The 7,793-nt window shown below is 36.8% G+C and overlaps 1 protein-coding gene across 3 annotated transcripts in view; it reads right to left on the bottom strand.

The window, feature by feature from the left end:
* The window catches only part of LOC145670407 (diacylglycerol kinase epsilon-like), a 126,828-nt gene that overhangs the window by 94,966 nt on the left and 24,069 nt on the right, over positions 1-7,793 (bottom strand). The gene's annotated exons all lie outside the window — the stretch shown is intronic.

Genomic DNA, 7,793 nt, shown 5'->3' with positions numbered 1-7,793 from the left:
TACAAACAACCAGCTCTGAGTGGGTTATATAAAGAAGTTTACATGGTACTTGTCTCTGGAAATGATTTGTTCCGCTTTCGGATACAACCATAACAGTTTAAGAGTAATTAACTACAGAATTAAGAAATCACATCAAATTAGAAATATTATATTACATAATATAATAAAGAGAAACAATAAGAAAGCCACGGTACACAAGAAACGATATAACGATTAATTATTTATTGGGCGAACAAATATATATAAATCTTTTGAGGGACACTTTCTCTGCTTTTACTTTCTCCCAGGAAGAAATGAAAATATACATATTTTTACCAAAAGCACCCTTGCTCTGCCCTTTTTGTTTGTATGTTTGTGACATTTTAGTAATTTCGCTAACTGTTTAATATATATTTATACTCAGAACATTGGAATGACTTTTCTTAGTAAACTGATAACTGAATCATACGTTTAAAGACACTATAATCTTCAGACAATGCCTGCCCCAGCATAGTGTGTGATATTCGCCTGCCTCTGCTCTTTCCGAACCTCACTAGCGCAAGTTCGACGACAATTTTACCCTTGTGGTAACATATAAATTGTTTTAACAAAAGAGACACTGACCAAAGCTTAAAATCCACTTTTTTAAATTATAATTTGTAACTGTTTCGGATATCTAGCATATCCTTCTTCAGACACTATCGAAAGTTTAAATTCTTTTAACAGACAGACACACACACACACACACACACACACACACACACACATATATATATATATATATATATATATATATATATATATATATATATATATATATATATATATATATATATAGTCATTGTTGTACTTTTTTATTTTTATTTTTTTAAAAATTTATTTTATTTTATTTGTTTATTTTAATTTTTTTTCTTATTTACTGAGGCCTTCAGCCAATCCCATAAGTCTTCGTGTTCACTTTCCAATTAATCACGTTCCTTCATTTCTGGTTCTTATAAGGGTCTTATTTTTATTTTTCTGTATGCTATTCAAACTTCCTTGCCATAATTCATTAATTGGTAAGCCCCCTATCCAGTTCATCAGTTTATCTCTTTCTACCTTCTTTAACCAATCCGCTTCTTTCCACTTATTATCATTCTTTTCTACATCTCCAATACTTCCGTCTTATCCCAATTAATTTCGTGATTCGTCTCCTTAACATGTTTGTATATGGCATTGGTATCTTTCTTCCTCCTAACATCATCTTCATGTTTTATCCTTTCTTTCCTTCTCTTTCCTGTCTCTCCTATATATGACATATCGCAGTCATAACAATATTTAGATATATGTCTGTATTTTCATTTATTATCGATAGTGTCTGAAGAAGGATATGCTAGATATCCGAAACAGTTACAAATTATAATTTAAAATAAAGTGGGTTTTAAGCTTTGGTCAGTGTCTCTTTTGTTAAAACAATCAATCCAAAGCCATGAATAGTCTAACTATATAAATTGTGTAAAAATTTCAATTGACATTAGAAGGCAATGGATGATTTTAAAACTGGTAAATCGGCGTTTATACATATATGTAAAACAACCACATTTAATTAAACACAAATAACCTAACTGTACCTTACTGCATATGAATGTTGGTAAGATTATAGTGTAGGAAATATAGTAAAGTTTAAACCGGACTTTATGTCTCGTCTCGTTTCGTTTGACCTAAACTGTAATTGCTCCATCCTTTCGATGTGCGTTAAGTGCGCATGAAGAATACAGGATCATTTTTTGAAAATGTACGTCTAAAACTGCTAATCTACTAAAATAGTTATGTGCAAGAAAATTATTTACATAGAAGAACAAAAACTGTCAAAAAAGCGTCATGGTTAGTAAGAAATTCAAATGTAAATTCATGAGAAGATTCTAGGGCACAGTTCCCCCATATAGGTTAGTAGTTAAGTTGGTTTCTTTCTGTACCGAAGTTAAATATTTAATTCAAATAGTATTGCCGAGCGAGCGTTAGCGAGTGAAGGCGGGTTAGAGCCCCGAAAGGCACGTTGTTTTCTGTCTTTATTACAGACAAATGGGAACGGGAACCTGTGTTCTAGAACCTTACCCAAATCCACTTGTGATTATTAGTCCAGGTTGGTGTATGCTTTTCGTACCTGTCTTTCTTTCTTTACACACACATCCAACTTCACTGAACTGCCTGCTCCCTACAGATGCATCACGGGCGCTCAAGCGTCAAGATGCTCCGAATTATCATAAATGCTGTGTTACGTGAAGTGACCACCCAGTGTAAGTTGGTACGAGTTTTCCTTATGAGTTTTAATACATGTGTGTGCTGGCATGTTACAAATCTGTACGCCGGTCGTGGCAGACGCAAAGAAAATAATAATTCAGATAAGATAGGACATTAGATAGGATAGTTAGAGAAATAATTGTTTCTGGTGACGTATTTCACTTTCTCCCTTACGGGAGATTTATAGTCCCAGCCTTAGAGCCATGTGGGCTGCTTCACTAGATTTGTTTTGAATAGAAGTTATTTGAATTAAATATATGTACTAAAGTACTAAAGTGGCACGTGCCAAAATGACCGAATTTGCCTGTTTTAAATATACTTGTTTATCACACTGTTAATGTAATAGGGAAGGATAAGCGGTGCATGAATATATTAAAATTGAAAGACATTGTATTAAGACTGTATTAAACAGTAAAGTTGTCAAAAATAATAAATTGTAAATAGTAAAAATTGAGAGCAAATGCTCCCCAATACTTAGGTTTACAGCGCCATCTCTTATTCCATTCATGACGCATTTCAACTTTACCAAAGCCAAGCAAGGGATGAGCACCTGCTAAGAAAAGAATGAAGAATAAATTAGGAAACTATTTCCACGAAGAGATGTTCTGAGATCAAGTATTCGTAATTGTATGTTATAAAATACATTGGTTATTCTAGCGCTATACTCTTTCGCTCCGAATATCTGATCACTAATTTAAAACAAAAATCAACTTTCTTCCATATTAAACATTTTCACTGAAGCTAAACAAACAATATGGCAAAAGTATATAGCATACAATCTTAGGTAATTTTAATTAAATTCAGGACGCTCATGTACATACTTATAATTGTCACTCGCTTGTCCAGCAAGTTATCGGCGATTACAGTAAATAAAATGTAGACTAATTTTATTTTATTAGATAAAATATAGGCTTCATATACACATAAAGTAAATATATTCACTGCTGTTCGTTAAATCAGACATTTCAGCATACACATTTATGTTGTTCGTCAACACTATATTGAGAATATTTCTCAAGACTCAGCAGTTTCAATACATCGCCATTAAAACTGCCTTAGCAACCACCCTAGCAACAATTTGTAACTAATATGGCTGCGCCCAGTAAAATTCACAGCAGACGACTTCAGCAGCGTATTGGTTGCTGCGTACACGTTCCTAGTGTGCTGTGGTACATGGGTTACCTGGACATGTATCAAGTATTCGGTATCACAACATACTTCTACGTTCCTTGGTGCTGCAGATCGTGACTTGCCCGTTATTTTTGAAGGGGAGCGAGGTTAAAGTTCGGATTTTGAAGGCATAAAATTTGAACCTGACGACTAGTTGTACGGCATCATCAAGGCATGAAATCAAGTAGCAAGGCGAGGTTGCCCTAGTTAGCAGATGTGTCGAGGGAACAGTCATCGTTCCTTGCTTTCCATTCACGTCCTGAAGGAGAAAGTCACCTGCTGTTTTTGAGCCGGGGTGTGGAAAGTACTGGAGCAGCGTTGGGGAGAGGTGTTCAAGTTCTCTGCTCGGGCAACGTTAGGACTGGTCAACCGGCTGACGTCTCCCACAACACGGTTCGATTTGTGACCCATTACGTCACTACTGCATTTTGTATGCCAAGTTTGGGACAGTTTCGACAAAATCCGCTGTGTGAATTTTGGTGACCTCTGGAGGTCACAGGGTTGGTCATAGAAAGTTGGCCCCATATAAACATTTGACCAGTAGTTCCTCAGCTACAACATGTCCAAAAATCACGCAAATCAGACAGACGAGGAATTGCAATACTTTTTGTACGTTGTCCTTTATAGAATAAATGATGTATAGGGTATCCCAAATAGATGTAATTGTGAGTATAAATCAGGATTTCCTGCCGTAACGTGGTTTCTCATTGCACGTATTTACGAATTGGTTAAAGAATTGCAAATTGATTTTAAAAAATAAATAAAAGCATTAAATAATATATATAGAAGGAAACACTGTAAGTTGTGTTGGCTTATGATTTGACGGTATTGATTACAATTGAAGAATGGAGTCAATGGCTCAATGATAAGAGTATGTATCGCTGGTGCGAGGGGGCCCTAGTTTGATTCTAAGCTTGTGGTGGACATCGTGTGTCCGTCTTTAGTTGAAGGTTTCCCCACTTCCTTCTACACTCTTATTACATTCAGTCTCTTTCACAATCATTCACTTCCATTAATCATCTTTCTCATTTAGTCTTACAGAACATAAGAGGTATAAAAGTGAAGTTTTTCATTTACAATTGATTTTTTAAATACAAATTTTATGTTTATAAGCAATCATTACCAACTAGTAATGTTATTTCACGTTTCGCTTGGGTTGGAGGGGCAAGGATCCCTATTGTATGTTGATTTTTCAGTTTTTGTTGGTATATTATTATACAGGGTGACTAGTAATTCGATGCATTCCTTGCAAGGAGATATTCTACAAGTACTTTGGAACATTTTCACCCATATAAACCGCGGGTCGCAAATCAGTTTCTGAGTAATTTGCACAAGTGCGATTTCTTTGAAATTTGCCGGTTAACGAGAGATGCGCGAGAAACTTTCACCCTGACCCACTTTTACATATCGTAGAGCGATGAAATGTTACACGTGTAATCCTGCATATCAATGTAGTTCATGTTGTAACGTACAGCCCGAAACTGCACCGTTCATGTGTTATAGGTCCGAACGTGAAGTAAGGTGTAGTGGTCCAAAAACCCTTGACTACACCTCAGAAAGCAGCGTAGCTACATTGCAGAAGTACTTGCCCCCTAGGAAATGACTGCATGGTTGGGAGAGGTGGAATGAAGATTTCCGGTCAAGAGAAAACACGAACTATGACGGTTTTCATACCCAGGCCGTGCATGTGGCCAACATTCGAACAGTGAACGAGTGCGTGGTTTTCTAGGAGGCGAACAATCTTTAACGTCTTAGCTAATGGAAACGGATATTAAGTGAAAGCTAATTATTGCGAAATAATTCATGGAAATGAGAGCGGAGAAAATTGAAAACCCTGAAAATAGCCACATCCACCACAAACTTTCGTGGTCTGGAATCGTAAAAGGGATCTCTCAGAGGAGAAGTGAATGCTCTTTCACTGAACCACCATACCCTTTCTTTGTAGGAAAAATTATGATTGAGATAGATGTATCGGCCAATCAAATATTGTGTGTAATAAATCCATGCACAACAAAAGTATTGATGCTCAAAGTGTGAAATTCATAGTTTTCTTCTTCCGGAAATTGTACGTACGTTTTTAGGTAATTTATTCCCAATTGATGAGCCACGTTCCTGCAAGCTCGTGGATTGATTGTTGGTAGGTCACCGTTAATGTTTTAATGTATTTTTATTATTTTTAGGGAAGAAGTGACACATGGGGCTAGCAGAAAGTGGGTGTTAATGTTCAAAAGGCTGAGAACTACTGTTCTGGAAGTTGATTGTAAGAAAATGCCAGTTATATTAATAGCATATAAATACATCCCCAGATAGCAATTTACACTTGCTGCAAGGTTGCGGAAAACTTGCCGTTGCAGGTCAATTGGCTTGCCGCAAGCTAACTATGCAAGCCAATTTGCTTGCTGCAAGCTTGTGGCAAGCTAGTTACATCAGGGCAAGACTTGCGGCAAGTTTGTCTTCACAAGTAAAACGCAAGCCAAAACATGTTTGAGTTTTACGTCCCACGGTTATGCCGGTTAGGCTAAAGGAGACGGTGATGATGAGTAATGAATGAAACGGTGGAATGAAGAAAGTGGGAGGAAACGGGAGAACCCCGAGAAAACCCACGCACACGGTGTTTGTCCACCACAAAGTTCACTTGGCGGGGGCTGGGATCGAACCCGGAACCCCTAGCACCAGAGGTGAACGCTCTACCACTGAGCCACCGCGGCCCTTAAAACGCAAGCCAAGTATAAGCGTAACTTCTCAATGGCAAGCCTTATTAAGCTTCTTGGAAGCGAATTTAGATAAAACATAAAACAGTAAGAAATCCATGCTACAATCCTTGAGCACATCAAATACATCTATGACAAATTTTTCAATTCACTAGTTAACAAATTTAAACTTTTTGTTTGTTACATGAGAAAATCACCTGATAAAGGAACTTTTTGCGCTGAATTCGAATATGCACTCGGTTTCGCTCCATCACGTACAGTTTTCCCGTAACAGAGGGATTTCCATTTTTCAGATATTTTATTCCCCTAGCTCCTGTCCCCTTACATATAGTAACATAGAAATTATACCTAAGTATACCTTGATTTATATTTAATAAACCCTAAAAGTTTCGTAAAAATCGCTTTGTTCTTTCTAGAGAAATAAATATATTTGTATGTATATTGTGTGCACTGTTTATTGCACCTGATAGTAATGCTTTCAGATCTCCTGAGTTGGGGTAAAAACGATTTGCTTTATTACTACAAACACAGACATAAAAATCAATATTTACAATAGTCAACAACACACTTATATTGCTCTCTGTAAATTAGAAACGTGTATAAAAATAGAATGTACTTCCAACGTATATTTTTTTAAACGTACAGTATATGTATATCTTAATACATATATATATACAATGTGAACTTAATGACCTAGTCCGTGATTTGCACCTGACAAAACAAGAGGCGGAACTTCTGGGATCAAGGCTCCAGCAGTGGAACTTATTGGATGCAGAAACGAACATATCAGTGTACAGGAAAAGGCATGTTCAATTTTCAAGCTATTTCTCAATGCAAGATAATGTGTGCGTATGTACGGATATAAATGGGTTGATGGCGGACCTAGGAATTCCTTACGTTCCAGAAGAATGGAGGTTATTTATCGACGCGTCAAAGGTCAGCCTTAAAGCTGTCCTTTTACATAATGAAAATAAAAAACCTTCTATACCACTTGCGCACTCAGTGAAGATTAAGGAATCCTATGACACCATGTCAACTTTGCTAAAATCTTATAAATTACAAGGACCATTGTTGGCAAATATGTTGTGATCTCAAGGTAGTTGGTATTTTATTAGGACTGTAGTGCGGTTACACGAAGCACCAATGTTTTTTATGTTTATGGGATCGCCGAGCTGATGACAAACATTATGAAGTGAAGGAATGGGAACCTAGATTGAATTACGTACCTGGAGAATGCAACGTCAAATACGCTCCTTTGCTAGATCCTAATAAGATATTACTACCGCCACTTCATATCAAGTTAGGACTTATGAAAAACTTTGTCAAAGCCATGGACACATCTGGTGAAGATTTGAAGTATTTGCGAGATAAGTTCCCTAACCTGAGTGATGCTAAGATTTCAGCGGGAGTGTTTATTGGTCCCCAAATTAGGAAATTAATGCTTGATGATAGCTTTGACAGCAAGTTAAACAGTGCTGAGCTAGCTGCCTGGACACCATTTAAGTGTGTTGTGCGCAACTTTCTGGGCAAGAACAAAGCTGAGAGTTACAAAGAAATCGTACAGGACATGATACAGAAATACAAAGAGTTGGGTTGCAGGATGTCTTTAAAAATCCACTTTTTGCACTCCCACCTCAGCTTCTTTCCTGCTAA

Source organism: Thermobia domestica, chromosome 14, assembly GCF_964235325.1.
Source record: "Thermobia domestica chromosome 14, izTheDome1.hap1.1, whole genome shotgun sequence".
NCBI lineage: Eukaryota > Metazoa > Arthropoda > Insecta > Zygentoma > Lepismatidae > Thermobia > Thermobia domestica.
Note: the sequence above shows the minus strand (reverse complement) of the source record. Positions and strands in the feature narration are given on the sequence as shown.